The sequence below is a fragment of the Aphidius gifuensis genome, linkage group LG2 (genome assembly GCF_014905175.1).
Source record: "Aphidius gifuensis isolate YNYX2018 linkage group LG2, ASM1490517v1, whole genome shotgun sequence".
Taxonomy (NCBI): domain Eukaryota; kingdom Metazoa; phylum Arthropoda; class Insecta; order Hymenoptera; family Braconidae; genus Aphidius; species Aphidius gifuensis.
The window spans coordinates 2013989-2032566 of NC_057789.1; the positions used below are offsets into that span (position 1 = coordinate 2013989).

An 18578-nucleotide genomic window follows, 5' to 3' on the forward strand; every position below is an offset into this window, starting at 1 on the left:
ATTAATAATAAATTGAGTGAATAAAAAAATGAAAAAAAAAAAAATTATATTTAGTTAATTGAATAGTTGTCGAATGACAAAAGACTGGATTTTTTTTTTCATGCGAAAAAATTATATTGACAATATTCGTGCTAAATATTTTTATCGATAAAGTTTATTATTTATATTTTTTTTTTCGATGTGACACTGTTTTGTCAGGGCTATAACCAACGGATGTATAAATATATAGGGAGGAATATAAAAAAAAAAAAAAAAATTATTGAGCTATATATGACGACGCCTGACGCATTTTTTTATATGATACGCCCATACGACTAGCATCAGCAATAATTTTCGCGGTTGGAAAAAAAATTTACCCTATGATTTTCCGCGACAATGAGGGAGGCATAACACGATGTCGCAAAAAAGTTACCACCTACTCTTGTCCATATGAAAACTACATCAGGTTTCCACGATCAGTGATGACACGTTCGAATTTTTAACATTAACTTTGTTTTTTTTTTTTTATTTATTTTTTTTACATATTGGTATAATATTTTTTTTTTTTTTTTTATATAACAAACCATGTGGTACTTGGTTGTGTTGAATATGTATATGTGTATTCTATCTGGATGGACATCCTGAAATTGTATTTGACGATCAAAAGAGGGCGGCCACGGAAAATCGTTTGATAACAGAGCCAAGTTGACAGTAATTTATATTCCCAGAGTATTTTTTTTTTTATTTATTTATTTTTTTTTGTTGGCTTCGATTTATCAAAGCAGAAAATAATAAAAAAAAAATGTACACATTGAAATTGAGTGGACAAATGTAATGACAATCGATTGGATAAAAATAAAATTTGTCAATTATTAAAATACATTTATTAATGAATTATTTTGTCATTAAATTTCAACTTAAAAATGAGATCATGGATTTTTTAAAATTTATCATATATCTGATCTAATTCAGCAGGTGAATTTTTTTTTTTTTTGTTATATTTTATTTCGTTATTAGTTTTTCCATGAATTTTTTAATCTTAAAAATGTAACTATATATATACTTTTAGTAGAAAAAACGTCACAAATTTTCTCGTCAAAATTTTTGAAAGAAAAAAAAAGATAATTGCTGGACAACGGAGTGATGAACGAAAGAGCCGTGACTAGATTCTCATCTTTTTTCTGGGATGATAATAATCTGGTTGGAATTAAAGTTAAATAATTTATTAATTATTAACCATTCGTTGTTATTTTTTTAAAAAATTAAAAATGTAAGATGAATATAATAACAAGTGCCTCAGGTAATTTTTTTGTTTGTAATTTCTTGTATTGGTTAAAACTCCGCCCTTTTTTAATTTACAATAAAAATTTTACAAAACGATATAATTACTCCATTCAGATAAATATATGTACAACGATTAATGCTCAAAAAAATCTTGGCACTTTCGTGAGCATCAGCCTCTGGGTATTAGCAAAATAAAAAAAAAAACTGCATATCGTTTTTCAAAAAATTTATTCAACCTGATAATTAAACAATTAAAATGTCCAGCTAAATTTTTACTTCATGTTTTTAAAATAAATATTTTTTATCTTCAAGGATTATTTTATTTTCATTTAAATTATTTATGAAATTTTAATCTTGAAAATAAATTTTAAAAAATAAATTTTCTTTTACATAAATATTGCAATGTGAGAGAGAACTTTTAATACCTTGTAAAAATGCCAACAAAAAAAAAATAAAAAAAAAGGATAAAGATTAGAATCTTGGTTCTTGATATTTTTTTTAGACTCAGTGGATGAGTTGGACAGATCACGAGTATAAGGGTTGCTTAATTCCAGTAATCTTCACGTCACTCTGGCTTCTGAGGTGAGGCTGCTGCTCCTGATGAACAATGCAACAGGATAAATTACCTCAATCTATAATAATAAAATACATACTGAATAAAAAGTTCAAGGTAAATCGAATAATATATAACGTGCAATATAATCAATGCCTGATGATCACGTGGCTAAATTGAATGAAAATAAAAATACAAAAAAAAATATACATCTTGCCAGGGGTTGTTGTTCAACTGGATTTTTACTAACTTGAAAAAAATATCAAACAATTCGATAATTACAACCGGGAGTTGGAGAAGGCGGTTCAACAGTATCAACCAAAACAAAATGTAACACACAATTATTATCTTCTTTATTCAAATTTATACCTCATACATTCAAGGATTTTTTTTTATACTTGAAATGTTCATTGATTTTGTTTTTTCATGTTTGTTATTGTCATTGAATTTTGAAAATATAATTCAATCATAATTTACATTGTGCGCACCTGCTACATGCGCAATAGATCTTTTTTTTTTTTCTTTTTTGGCAAATACAGTCAAGATGTTGATCAAATATAAAAATAATAGAATTGTATATAATAAAAGTGAAAACAAAAATATAACAAAATGAAAAAAAAAAAACAATCAAATAAAAGTGAAAGGAATTGTAACAAGTTTGTGAATCCGTGCATAAAGATTTTTGTTGGGGCACATATCCGGTTAACTGAATTTCCTGTCAGGTGGAATATGGAAAAAGAGAGTAAAATATACATACTGTGGTTTTTTTTTAAAATGTATTTCTTCTTGTCTGTCTTCCGATGCGTTATTCTAAGGCTATTGTGTTTTTTTTTTTTTTTTTGACCTCATGCTTGGCATAGTGACTGATGAATCTTGATACATATTATAAATTATCAAGCAAAATATGAAATATTTAAAATGCAATATAGTAAAAAGAATTTAACACAGTAAAATTCATAAACACCATCAATAAAAATTATTAAATCTTAAAATAAAAAGTCTAGAAAAATTATTGTGATATAAAGAAACACTTGTTGTGATCAGTATGTCAAATTTAATGTAATTTTTGTTGGAAATAATGACAATTAATTCCATGCTAAATTTTTAAAATATATTTATTTATTTTTCTAATTTAATTTTTGAATAATATTCGTGCTTCAAGTTGTCTTTGCTCTCGTTGTGGATGAGCAAAATTTGTTATGATGATGGGCGTGGCACAGGCAGAGTCAAGATGCTGTGATTTGTATATAAATATAAAATATTGTAAATATAATTTATTTACATGTTTGATAAATAAAATAAAATTATAAACTACTTTGTTTTTTTGTTATTTATATTTACTTATATTTTTTTTATATTGTTTTTATTATTTTTTTTCGACGCAATGTAAATTATATTGAGGTTCACGCGTCATTGATCACGTTCACCATTGAACAATCAGGTTTAAAATATATGTAGCATATATTTGTGCAAGTACCCACAATATATGCACTCTTATAATATTTGCAGACCGAGTACTTTGCCTTTCAGTCAACTTGTAAAACTTTTGGGAATATCATTGCGACGTGTCTCGTTGCTCTTTTACTCGCGTATTATTACAGGTATATATAACTACCAAAGTTAACTTTTCATTGCGGATGCTGATGGGCGGTAACGCGTGACGAGATTTATAATTTTAACTTCACAACAGTTGTAGAATATATATGTTTTATATAACCATAAAGAAACAAAAAAAAAAAAAACATTTTCCATATGTGCAGTATATAAATATTAAAATTTTCAGTCAAATAATTTTTAATTTTAATTTTTAGTGTACATAAAATTTAAAATTAATTTTTTATAATTATAATTATTATTAATTTTAATAATTCATTTTTAAATATAAATAAATTTTTTAATTTTTAATAAACATCTTTGATTTTTTTTCCAGTTAAATAATTTTTATAAAAAAAAAATTAAAATTACATTTTTTAAAATTTTTATTATTTAATTTTTAATAACTAATAATTAATTTTTTAAAACAAAAATATTTCATTTAAATATACAATAAATATTATTAATTTTTAAATGAAATTTCAAGTTACTCAAAAAAAAATATCAAGTCGAGATTTTAATTTTTATTTCAATGAATTTATTTATATTTAATTTTTTTTTTTTATTTTTTTTATAATATAAATCCACCCACTCAAGTAAAAATAGAAAAACTGGTTTTTCTTGTGTATCAAATAAATATATATTGAATTCAATGGGTGTACCGATACCCATAAAGAAAAGACAAAAAAAAAATAGACAAATAAACGAATATACATTTTATAAAAGAGACACCCACGCAAGAGAAAATTCACATTAAAAAAAAAAAAAACAAACAGGTATCAAAAAAATCAAGATTCTTATCGAATCACATATACCAAGTTGTTATATTGTATTCGCAATATATAAAAAAAAAAAAAAAATTCCATCGCACTTTGTGATACCCTGTGCGCTGCACTCTCATCGTTGTGGGCGCACGCGCTTCTTTTATCGAGATTAAATATTTTTATTATTAATATAACAACAATATACGTACACACACACAAGTCCCCTGGGATATTAAAATTTATTTTTTTATAATACATAATATTTTTTATTTTTAATAAATATTTTGTATACGCCTTCCAGCAATATTTCCATTTGTCTCTTAAGTTGAATCGCTTCAGCGTATATATAAACACAATCACGTGGGCGAAAATTACTGTCCGTTAAATCATTTATGTCAGCAGATAATGATTAAAAAAATTTATTTATAAATTTAAAAAACTATTATAATATGAATAAATAAAAAAATTCTATAGCTCGATGAGATTGTCATTTGAAAATAAAAAATTAATTTATTTTTGATAATATATATTATGTGAAGTACATGGATCTCCTGGGGTGATCGAAGTGACGTTAATATTCCGCCTTGTGTATATGATTGCTTACAAATCATTGATTCAATGTGTCCAATGTGTATAAGTAATGACAGAATGATGACTAGTCCAATGTTTACTAAACACCTGCATACCTTGTCTTATCAATCTTTACAGTTTACATTAATGCGCCACTGATATACCCCTGCTCCCTGCTGTTAGATTTCATTTTTTTTTTTAAATATAAAAATCTATATCTAACACTCAAAAGAGCATGGGTTTTCGCGGCTTATTCCACCTCAATGATGATGATGATGATGACGATGATGATGATACGTCAACATCATACTGCCTCAATCACATTGGGTGGTCTTTTCTCTCTGGTTTACATGTGTATGTGTATTGAATAAATATAATCTGGTAGAGTCGTGGTAAATCCTTTGATTTACAAGACTTGTATGTTCACATGAGACACACAGTGTAGCATAGGCACGCGTGAGACGTGTAGCATCACGATGGGACGTCAATTTTTGTTGCCTGTGGCGTTCAAAAAATGCTAAAACCCATTGTTAAATACACTCAATAATCCGTTATAGTTATATTCTTTTCATCCATCATCAATGCACCTTTTAAAATAACCATTTGGATATTACTTTTTTTTTTTTTTTTCTACGCGCATATACTCTTTTTGGTAAGGTGTAATCTTGTAAAATAAAAAAAAAATTCGGTGGAAAGATAAAAGATTTTGCATGAATTTTGAAGAATTTTCAGATGATCATTTTCTTTTAATTTTCATGAAGAAATGAAGGAAAATTTTCTTGTGGAATTCATCTGGAAGAAGCGACTTTCTCAGTTGATTTTTTTTTTTTTTTTTTTTTTTCATTTTGGATTAGTTAAAATACCGACTTATTCAAATAAATTTTTCTAAACTCATAGTTAGTTTTTCCATGAATTTTTTTCATTTTAAAAATCTAATTTTATACTGTTAATCCAAAATACATGACAAATTTTCTTGTTAAATAGTTTAAAGAAAAAATAAAAAAAAAAGATGATCAATAGATTTTAATTTTTTTGTTATTTTAATTTTTTTTTAAATTGATTTTTTTAGTTGTACATAATTTCTAATAAGAATAAAAGAAATGATTTTTTTTTCTCTTTATTTTATAGTACATAGTATGATAATAAAGTTGATATTGAAATATTTATTTCAAGCTTTTATAGACGAGAAGAAAGTTTGATATTTAAGAGCAAGTTTTGGTTTAGCTCGAGTTGGTTTAAGAGGGGAGTTTGAATATATATATGTTTTGCGAATAAACGCACAATCTATCTGACTTTTTTATATTATTTTTTTTTTTTATCTTTCTTTTATATTTACTTCGTGCTCGATCTTAACCCGCGAGAAGGCGTGGTTGAGAGACGCGCGACGTCCATTTGTCTCGAGCGCCTCCCGCACCATGGAACGCCCTCACATCCCACGGGCATCGATCACGTCTTCCTTGTTTTATATATCCAGGGACGTTATTCCACTGGGTGAATTTTTAAAACCACACCATTTCCGTAATATGTTTTATACATTAAAATAAAAGTCATTTCTGTAAAAACATAAATAAACAAAAAAATTCCACATAAATTTTATTTTCAAAAAAAAATATTTATCAATTAATTTTAACCCATTATTTATAATTTAATTAATTATTTTTTTCATTTTTATTTCAGACGGTAAGCCAATATTACTTTCATAATATTTGGATAAAAATAAAATGCCAATTTGATGGATGGAAAATCATTTATCAAGGTAAAAAAATTATTTAAAATTAAAAAAATTCATTTTCTTTTATGAATTTAAGATTTTACATGTTTATCGATTAATTTTAAACTATCGGCATTTACTTGACTGAATTCAAGCTCAATATATGATTCTGCTAGATATTGTGTATACATGTTTGTGTGTGTATCTTTGAGTGATAACAAAAAATAAAAAGAAGCAACTATCACGCGATGTGTCAGTGAAAATAAACTCAGCGTGTTTTGCCTGTGGCTACAACCTGACCACGTTTTTGTTGGCTCAGGATGTCGCCGTTTTTAACATCTCTCATATTTTTTTTTTTTTACATTAAATCCTTGCATGTCTACAATAAATTCACGTTTATATAAAAATAAAAAAATTCGCGAAAGTTACAAAATAGTTTGATAGAAATATCAGTGACCAAAAAACTTCAACACTTGATTATTTCATTTTTTTTATATTAATTAATCAACATTTTAATTATTAATAAAAAAAAAAATAATAATACAATTTAAAAGTAAATAAATGTATCAATATAAAAATGATTGTAAATTAATTTTATCCGATTTATTTATCATTTCTTTTTTTTGCTGGAATTTTAAAAGAGAAAAAAAAAAATATTTATATGGAGCACTTGGACTCGACTCTCGAGCTCATGGTATATCAGATGACAGGATCAATGAGGGCAAAACAAATGTCTATATATAGCAACATGCCAATGTGAAATGATAACACAATCCGATTTGATCAAAAAATTTTCTAGCTCACGGGGATAATTAATGAGTGCACGGTAAATTTATGCCCACACGTGAAAATTTATTCTACAATATATAAGCTGGATTTTTATGATTTTATTTTATTATTTTTATAATAATTTTTTTTTTATTTTTGTATAATATAAAGTTGCTCAACTAAACGATAAAAAAAATATGCATACAAGTCGATTGATATGAATGCATCGGTGCATGCCAAACGAGACACTATCAACTTAAATAAATCTTGGTAATATTTCTTTTGTTGTCGTTTTTCTCTAGACAATAATTTCGATTTATACGGATAATATTTATCGTATATGTAAAAAATTTTAGTGTGTGAATTTTTAATTATAGCAGTAATTATTTACAATCTATTATTTCCTCATTAACCGGTCATTAGCTTCTTCATAAATATACGACTCATCTTTATGATATAACTCGTTAAAAATGAGTCATTATATTTGATTTACTGTACGCTGAATTATAAGAGTTACAAATTTATTAATGATTTTTTTTTGCTCAATATGTATAAAGAAAAAAATGAATTTGTTTTTTTTTCAATATATTATTTGATGTGAGGCCATCAGTGATGAAAAATTCAACCATCATAAATATATTAAGCCAGGCATGCAAGTGATTTTATCTTTCAAGTTTCAGCACACACGTAGGAGGATTTCACATCCCCATCTGAATTTTTTTATTTTTTAGTGCTCATTTTTTATTTTATTTATTTATTTTTTTTTTTTTTTTTTAAGAAGAGCTTTGATAACCTCTGGCAGTGTCGAATGATGATTCATAAAACATGAATTTAAATAAAAAAAAAAATCACGAAAAATATAAAATTCAAAAAAAAATAAAAATACTTGAAATTAATTTCTAAAAAATTTAGGATATTTATATTTAAATATTGTTTATATAATAAAAAAATAATTTCATGAAAATTTCATTTAGAAATATTTTTTTTTCGTTCAACACGAGCTAAAAAAAAAATAATTTTAATTTTTCAATTTAATTTAATTTTATAATATTCATTTTTTAAAAAATTCTCCCCAAAAAATGCGTGGGCAGATATTGTTAAAATTTTCAAGGCAAATAGAGAAACCCTTCAACTATTCTCAAAAAAATTTTCATCATGAGCCAATCATTATTTCTTGTTAAAAAATATAAATCGCATTTTCAAAATTTCAGTCACTATTATCTTTATTAATTTTTTTTTTCTGTTTCGTATTCGTTATACCAGAAAGAATCGATCAATTCAATCGATAATAAGTACAATCATGATAATAAAAACTGACTACCATTTTGAGGTCATCTTTTACCACTTAACAGCAGCTGTATTTGCGATACTCATCAAAACGAGAATTCAGCTGTCTGTATTATCAGGAAAATAAATAATAAAAATATATATAATAACAGCAAGATGAGTAAAATTATATCCAAATGACCATATCAACATGAGCCAATAATCTCCACGATCACCAAGATCTTTATTCTGCTGCGTAGAATATATTGATCATATTTAAAATATAAATAAATTTCTTCTATTGTTTTTTTTTTTTTCAAATCATCAATGTAGTTTCTCATCCATTCATAATTTTTTTTTCCCACGTTTAACTAGCCCTGGAGCTCTTCTCTCCTTAATTTGTCGAAAAAAAAAAAAAATATATATAAAATATATATTTTCGCATAAGAAAAGTGAATCATATATAATTTAGTGATTCAACGTCAAAATATACTCGTGTTTATTGGGGTGGTTTGGACACATACAAATGTTGGTAACCCTCGTCATTCACTGCGTTTGTTTTTATGTATAAAAATATAAAAATAAAAAAAAAGAGTTAAAGGTTAAAAAGAAATAAAATAAAAAATATAAATAAATAACAAAGTTGAAGAATGAGAAGACTAAAAATTTCTTCGGGTCATGGAGTTGCAATTTTTGTACGCGGCCCTTCAGGCCAGAGGCCTTGTCTATGCAAGAAGAGCCGCATAATAACCTCCACAACTTCAAAGGTGTTATTAAAGAGAATGTTAAACTTTTTACTTTTATTTTAAACATTTTTATTTTTTTTTTTTTTTTATCTCACTTTTATATATTACTTTCAAATATTTTTTTTTATACACAATTGCATATGTATTTTTTATTTAAACAAAAAGCAATATTTACTAGAGTGTTATTTTTAAAAATGATAAAAATTACCTGCGATGATTGGGACTTCTGTACATCAGTGTAATAATATAATGATGATTTTCATATAATACAATAACAAGTTTTAAATTTTTTTTTTTGAAAAATGTTTGAGTTTAAATAAGCAAAAGGTTAAGTAGTCAAGTGTTTTTCTTCTCACTTACTGAAGAAAATATCAGCAGCTACGATCATCATTATAACTCAACATAAAAAAATAAAAAAATTAAATATAAAAAAATTTTTTTCAAGTGAGTGAGCATTGTATTTAACATGCTATATGTTAAATTCAAAAATATTTTTATTTAGCTGTATTATATTATATAAATTGACGTGGTAATTTTTAAAAATTTTCCACGATAATTATGACTCTTCTAATCACCGACAATTATACCAATTAATACCTGCATCACTTGCCCTTATCTCAACCATTTAATCTACCTGAAAAATAAAAAAATAAATAAATTTATATCAAACATTAATTAATATAACCTGTCTAGAATATATTTAGCAATAAAAAAATAATTAAAGTTAAAAATTATACATTTGGAAATCAAAAAAATTACACAAAAATTATATTGATAAATAATTTTAAAAATATTGTATTAAATATTAATATTAATTAATTTTAATTAATTTTTTTTTCATAATATTTAGAATATATTCAAAATATTATTTTTATTATTTTTTAATTTCTTTAAAATCTAGACACAAACAAAATATTTTTTTTTTTTCGATATAATATTTCTCTAGCATTTCATAATACATTGCATATACATATGACGTTTGTGGTTCAACCCAACAATTAAAAATCTTCCCTGAATACAGACAGAGCCTATCATTATTCTTGAGTTATCGTTTCTCGACGAGAAAATTATTCGCAAGTATAACAGAAACATGGGCGTGTTATTTTGCTGCCGATGTGCCACTCTACTCGACTGGCAACGTGTTGCATTTGTGAAAAAAAATTAAAAAATAAATTTATATATATTACTCATTTATTTATTAAACAAAAAATAAATAATAATAATTAAATAAAAAATTATAATATGATAAATAAAAATTAGAGACAATGAACAATTGGTGTATTAGTTGTGACAATGTGACAATGATATGATTACTGTGAATGATCCATCAGTACCGTTGGTCTCATTTTAGATCATTCAAGTGTATCATTGAACCGTCTCATTTATGAATGACTGCGTGTATCAACTATGGATGTATGATGAGGCGTGTGACCGCACGCATATTAGACACTTTGACTTGATTATTTGCCAGTTGAATAATTTTTTATTTCAATTGATTTGAATACTGATGATGATGATTCTAACGGAAGTAATGCAGGGTGGTCGAGTTTTTTTTTTGGCCTCAGGGTATACACTCTTATTTTATGATACCAAATTTCATTATTATTATTATTATTTTTTATATTTTATTTATTTTTATATCCTACTTGAATGTATGAAATCATAAAGCAATTTTTTTTAAAGGAAATTTCTTTTTCAAATTCTTTTTTTTTCGTTTTGTTTTTGTTAGAAATTTTTAATTAATAATGTTATAGTGGTCGAAATATGTTTACTTATTTAATTTTAAATTAATCAATTTTTGGTTCATCTGGAAATTAAATTTTTTTAATACTGTACTTCCTTGTCAACTTGAAATTTATATATAAATTAATATAACATTCACAACGAATCAGGTAAATTTTTTTTTCCTCATAAAATAAATTATATACATTTGTTAGATTTAAAAATATATAATTTATATATTTTTTTTTCCTCTACATATCTAAACGATAAAAAAAGTATAAAAATTTTTTTTCCTCAAGAAAAGTTTAACAGTTGTTTCCATTCTACTTGTCGATATGAAAAAAAAAAAAATCTTTTTTTATATATATTTTATAATAAAATATGAATGTCATGTGTATATCAAGCTTTTTTTATTATTAAATTAATAAAATTTATAAAAGTTATACAAAAGGTCAACTACTTTTCATCCGGTTTATTATTTTTTATAACAAATTTAATATTTTTTTTTACGGTTTATTTTTTATCTAGCTCAAAATGAAAGTTTATAAAATATTCAAGCGCCATGTATAAATTATTGAGTATGCAAATTGCAAATTTTGTGATGTAGATGAAATGCATATGAATACGTGAATGTAATATTACATGTGTTATATATTATGATGATATTACCAGCTGCTAACGCACCATCTAAATTGCTATTTAATAGCGACACACATTTTTATAAATTGTACGATAATGTATATAAACGTCTTGTGTATATCTTATTATTATACATACACGAGTTCACTTATTATGAAATGACCTATGAATGTTGTTTTTGTACATAATGGACACCAAGAAATCAGTCATCGTGTCCATAACATGCGTATCATATTCATGCATGCATAACTGATTGTTTTTTATTATTTTATTCAAAATTCTATTTTTTAAAAAAAATCATAAATGTATTTTTATTTTCATAATATGATAATAATGATTACATCAAATAAAATTAAAATAAATAATAAAAAAATTTGATGAATAAATTAAGTATTTTTTATTTTATAAAAAATAAAATTTCTTTGATGTTAAATATAATTTTATTCAACAAGTAGAAAAATAAAATTGAAGAAAAAAAATTTATGAATAAATTATATAATGAGAATAATATATGAATTTTCTTTTTGGTTTTTCATGAATTTTCTTTGATGTTGAATGTTGATGGTACAATGTAGCTTGACGAGACAACTTTTCAAAAGATGTATATATTTTTTTTTTTTCTACTATTTATTTTAGAATATATGTGTATTTTGATGTAGGGGTTGTTGAACACTTTGTCGTTGAATGAGTGAGTTTCACTTGCATGTGAATTATACGCATTTGTGAAAATGTTGATAGAGTGAATGTGTGTAGTGTCAATGTGAACACAGAGTGTCCTGATGACAGGACACACAGGCAATAATTATTACAGAACTACGAATCAAAATTACAGGGCAACATTTGTACTCGCTATGTTGCAAGTTTAATATGATGATGTGCGGATGTACAAATATATAGATGTTGAGGAGAGAATAGTATGTGTACCTGATAAATTGGACGAATACGTGAGTGAACCACTGAGTGTGTAGTATATTTATACCATCATTTACTGACCAATACACAATTACAATTTATTTATTTACATAATTTTAAAAAACAATAGAAAATTATTCAATTATTATATTTAAATTTTTTGATGATAAATTAACATTGTATAAAAATTTCGAATCGTTTTTTTAAATTGATTTTGATTTGAAAATTTATACGAGTAAAAGAAAATGGGAATAATTTTTTTTATATTTAATTTTGAAATTAATATGAAATAAAAAATAATTAAAATTAAATTTGAAATTTTTAGAATATTAAAATGTTTAATTGACATTAATAAAAAATTTTTAAGTCATATTTTTAAATTAATTTCATTTTGAAACAACGTTGATGTTAAAATGAAAATACAAATGAAAAAAATGATAATTTAACATTTTTTTTGCATTGAATTTTGAAGTCTTAGCATGAAAAAAAAATTTTGGTTTAATTCAAGCCAAAAAATAATATTTAAAACTTGTTAATTAAACTTGTAGAAATATATATTAAATGCTAATTTGAAATTTTAAAAAATAAAATCAACTCTAAATATTAATTTAACATTTTAATTTTGATTTTTAAAATTTTCCAAGATTTAAATTTCAATTTTCTTTTTATTTTCAACTAAATTATGTATATAAATTTAACATGATTTTTATATTTATATATTTTTTCATGTTTTTAAATTTTTTTGGTATAATATTGAAATAGAACTTGATATACGAAAGAGTAAAACGAAAAATAAAAAAAGATATATACTTTGAAATAGTTTTTGTATATTTTCTATGAGAATTTAGTGGTTGAGGGGTTGATGCCAGGAAAGACGTCATGTTACTTTCCAAAAACATGGAGAAATAAAAATAATAAAAAAAAGGAGAAAAATAGTAGATAAAATTTACGACTATTGACTTCCGGTAGTCGCGAACATTATTGAGATTAACTTCTCGCTTTAGGTTCCGATGTGAAATGGTTTTTCGATAGTGATTCTTTAGGGGGATAAAAATTTTCTGAAATAAATCCTTCAAAAAAAAAAAATATATACATTTAAAAAAAAAATAAAACCTATTTTCTCATAAAAAAAAAGCTATTTCATTTATTTATTTTCTAGCAGTTAGTTTATAATTTAAAACGATAATTTTATTTATTACACAGCAATGAAATTTCAAAATATGATTTTAAATATTTCCTCTTTAATTTTTATTATTTTTATATTCAAAAAATATTTTTTTTTTTTATTTAAAAAATACTGCTGTATGAAATACTGTAATTGGGATATTCTGAATAAGTACTTGTGTATTGTAACAATATGATGTTTTTAAAATACAAATATAAATATACCTGACTGATATTTTTACGAGCAAATCATTTAAAATAAACGGGTAACGAGTTGGATGAGCATTTTGGTGATAATTGGAGCTTAAAAGTAACATGTTGTAATTTTAAAAACATGCTTTATTTTTTTTATATATTAATGTAAATATGCATATATATTACCATTAAATTTTTATACAATAATTTATTTATCTGATTATAGACAAGCATAACCACTTGGCTCATTAAAAACCTATATATTTTATTTCTTTAATACATTTTTTTTTTTTTTTTTTGTTTTAGATCTTTATGTTTATTTATTTTGTTTTATCATTATTTTCATTTTACTAAAAGTACCTTGTGGTTAATTTGATAATACGCGTGTTGAAAACCTTCAATCTTTTCATAAAATATAAATTCAAATAAAAAATCCATGTACAATTGTTTTTTTTAAATAATTTTTTATATTTATATTTCAATTTTTTTTATTTATTAATTATTTAAATATTTATTTTATTTTAGTGTTTACAAATTTACAATGATTTAAATATTTTTTTGAATAATGAAAACATTGATTTATCAGGAAAAGAAAAATTTCAAATTTAATTATTTTTATTTGCAATGATAAAAGCTTAAAAGAATTGATTGTTTTGTATTTATCTGATCGATTTTAATGTCTGCAAATTAGAAAATGATAATTCAAGTTATTTTAAAATAAAGATAACTAAAAAAAAAATTACAAATGGCAACAAAAGGTTTGTATTGTCACATGAATTTATATTAAAAAAAAAAGCTCCAATGTAAATTTGTGTTGCAGTACAAATTCGTGGGCAATAAAATGGTTCTTTGTGTATGATTTATCAATGAGTCACGTGTGTAAATGATACAAAATGATTCCCGACAATAAATCCCACCACCCACACATCCTCCTTTATGTGCCTTGGGAGACAATCGATATCTATACTTGAAAATCTATATGCAAATAATAATATACAAAATATAAATTATTATAACAAAAAAAATAATATACTGCTGTTTTAATAACAACAAAACGCAAGTTCTTAAAAAAATAGTGACCGAGCTTTTTTTGTAAAATGTTAATGCGACGATACATTTATTTATTTAATTTTTAAAAAATATTTATGTATATTTTATTTTGACAAAGAGCATATAAATGCACATACTGTTAAAAAATATAGTCGGCACTTTGGTGAATTGAGGGTCAGTTTACTCGCAAGGTTAGATCGTTCTCTCAATGATTCATCCGGATAATGGAGACGAATCGGCCATAACTTCTCTTCTCCGTAACATGCTCTGCATCAAGTGTGTGCTTTTTTTTTTTTGCATCTTTATATTCTATTTCTTTTTTTCTTCTCACACACAGTCTTAAATTTTTTTTATTTCTCATTTTATAAATTGCAATTTTTTTTTTTCATATATCTTTCTCCACAAATAACTAAATATACCAATTTTTTTTTTTTCTCACTTATTTTCCAATGAATATATGTGTGTATTTTATTTTTTATTATTTTTTTCTCAACTGAGTGGATTATTGCACGTGTTTGAAATTTAACAAGTGATCGTTCACGTTCCTTAAAATACAAGAAAAAAATTCCAATAAAAATAATAAGTAAAGATAAAAAAAAAAAAAATAAAATAAAATGATTTTGATCTCGTCTCCATATTATGAACTTTCTTTGAATTGTTATCGATCGAGTCAAGTGGTAAGGATAAAATGATGTTGGATAAAAAAAAATTAAAAAAAAAAAAAAAAAAGTGATTGCACGCCGAGGCATTACCGGATAATGGGACGCAATTTCTGGGCTCTTTTCTTTCGAGTGGTTTCACACCTTACGGGGCCTTCTTTATACCGTGGTTATATATACAATATGAATGTATGTGTGTGTGTGTACATCGTGGCCACATAATTTTTATATATTTTTTCTTTACACAAATTGTGTACAGTGCATTGAAGCAAAGGGTTAACTTGATAACCACGTGGTAATATTTCGCACCGTTGACCAAGAAAGTGTTTTTTGTTGTTGTTATTTTTTCATTGTGTGTGTGTATATAAAATGTTGAAAAATTCTGATGTTCAATATGAGCTAAGAGTTAAGAAGAGTGTTATAAAAAAATATATGTATATGTACTTCACGTTTCAACTTTAAAAACCACGTACCGTATATACAATATAGGCACAAGTTATATTATATATTTACCACAACTTTAACACCATGGTACTTATGTATTTTGTATATTTCTTATTATACTTATTTTCACCTTTTTCACAAGACAAACTTCACGTCAATTTCATGAGAAGATATATACATTAACAGATTGCTTCAATCTTTAAATAAAATATAAATAAAAATTATTAAATAACTTTGTTTGATAATTTAATTTAATATGAAAAAAAAAAATATAAAATTAATTATTTTTAATTTAATTTAAAAAATAATAATTTATAATTAAATTTTTATTTATTTATTAGTCAATAAATTTATTTATTTATTTATATTTTTTTTAAACAAATAAATTTAAAATACATTTTTAATTTTTCATCAAAAAATTTAATTTATATAAAATTAATTATTATTTTTAAGTAATTAAATTTAATTTTAAAAATATAATATTTTTAAATTTTTAGTTTATTTATTAATTTATTAATTAATTTATTTTCATATATATTTATTTATTTAATTTTTTTTTATAAATAATTAAATTTGATTTTTTAAAATATTTAAAAAATTTTCTTGAATTTTATATCGAAAAATTCAATCTAAAATTTATTATTATTATTTTATTTTTATTGATGATGTTGAAGACAATATCAAGTAGCTACTTTTGCCACCTTTTTATAAGAGTGAGAATTTTAGTAGGTCGATTTGTTAAAAGTTAACCACCCGTTGAGCATTGACAAAATGCCAGAGTTAAGGTGTCTCTGTATTGCGTCGGGTTATCTCCCAGCATGTGATCGCAGCGGGTAATTTTTTTATATATTTATTGATATATATTTTTTTCACCCTGAATCTCTGATGTTCATCACCCGCTGATTCACTCTATGATACCCCCCATGACACTGTAAATTATATTAAAATCTTGTATAATAATATACTCGTAAACCACACAAATATTTTCCAATTTTCCCATGGAATTTTCTCTCTTTCCTTTTACTCTTTTGTTTAATTATAATTGAAAAAAAAATTTTTTTCTTTTTCAATCCATTTAAATAACAGATAAGAAAATAATTTTATTTATATTGCATGTCGAAGCTTTTTTGCAATTAACTTTGTAATTAACTTGGCACACTGCCGGGACATGTAGCTCGATAAGCAAACGATAAAGAGGTACATTAACTAACCACGTATGTGTTTAATCAACCTGTGTATAAACAAAAAAAATAAAAAAAATTCTTTTTCTATAAATTCAGTTAAACAACTTGCTATATATTCAAAAATTTAAGTCATAAAATTATATTTAAACTTGTACATTATTTTATCTTTAAAACCACTTAACAAAAAAAAAAATCCACTTGATCAATTAATTTTGGTGCAATGCAGTGCTTTTTATAGACTTCATATTTATTACTGTAAAACCATGGAAAAAAAAATTATTTGATTTTAACAGTGTATCGAATATAGTAGTCTTGTGTAACGAGATAAAATATAAAATATTGGATATTAGTTAAGATTAACTTTTGCATCATCCCACGGATCCATTAGTAATTTTTTTTTTTAAATATAACATTTTTTCATTTATTTTTTTTAATATGAAAACAGGCTCTCATGTATATAAGTCGAATGAAGAGATGCCATCCCAGAGATAACAACATCAATTCACAAGGTGCGTTACGATAAATTAGAAAATTAAATTCTTCACTCTTTCATATATTCATAAAGTGGAATATTTTCTCTAATAAGACTATACCTATAGATATTAACCATATCGAAATCCTTTTTTTTTTTTTTTTCAAGAAAATATATTTTTTTAATATAAAAAAAAAAAAGCTCTATGCAGTATAAAAAAATTAATTAATTTTATTTTTTTTATATTTTGCTTTAAGGATAATTTGAAAAAAAATAAAAAATTAATGTAAAATTAAGCGACATGGTATCTTGAAGAGTCCATCAATAAATATTTTATGTATACATGTATATAGGCATCACACAAAAATAGCCCGAGGAGTGGGTGGATGATTTAATCTGCGAACTGCGAGGCAAGGGCCAACTTGGTTTTTCTATATACACGTTACCAAGAATATAAAATAAAAAAATAAAAGGGCTTTTAATATACTTATAAGGAGCGTGATGCTCGACCATCTATCTACTCTTCTTTCAACCCTTTGTGCGTGTACACGTACAATTTTGCATACGGAAATCACGATGCATCTTCTTTGGTTTTAAAAAAAAGTAAAATTTAAAACAGACTAACAATCCAATCGTTTTATCCCTTATTTAATTTTAGATGTTTTATACAAGGTGGCTATACCTACCAACAATCTTACTTGTCTACCATTTTTGCTGTCTGATTTTATGTCCAGGAAGGAAAACACTTTGTTACCATTATCTTGAATCGTGTCCGATGTTCTATATGCATGTTAACCTACTACCAACAATTCAACTTGATTTTCAAAACATGAAAGGTAAATGCACGAAACCGGCCATTCAACTCAACATGAACTCATCACACAATTAAATTTTGCAAAAATA

General features: G+C 24.4%; 1 protein-coding gene across 1 annotated transcript in view; it reads left to right on the forward strand.

Annotated features, from left to right (window-relative positions):
• LOC122848241 (transcription factor Sp9-like) overlaps positions 1-18578 on the forward strand; it is a 74973-nt gene that overhangs the window by 24621 nt on the left and 31774 nt on the right. Inside the window, exon 3 of the mRNA XM_044146179.1 lies at positions 6421-6423. The gene's annotated coding sequence lies outside the window, so the exon portion shown is untranslated. The remainder of the gene's footprint in view (positions 1-6420; positions 6424-18578) is intronic.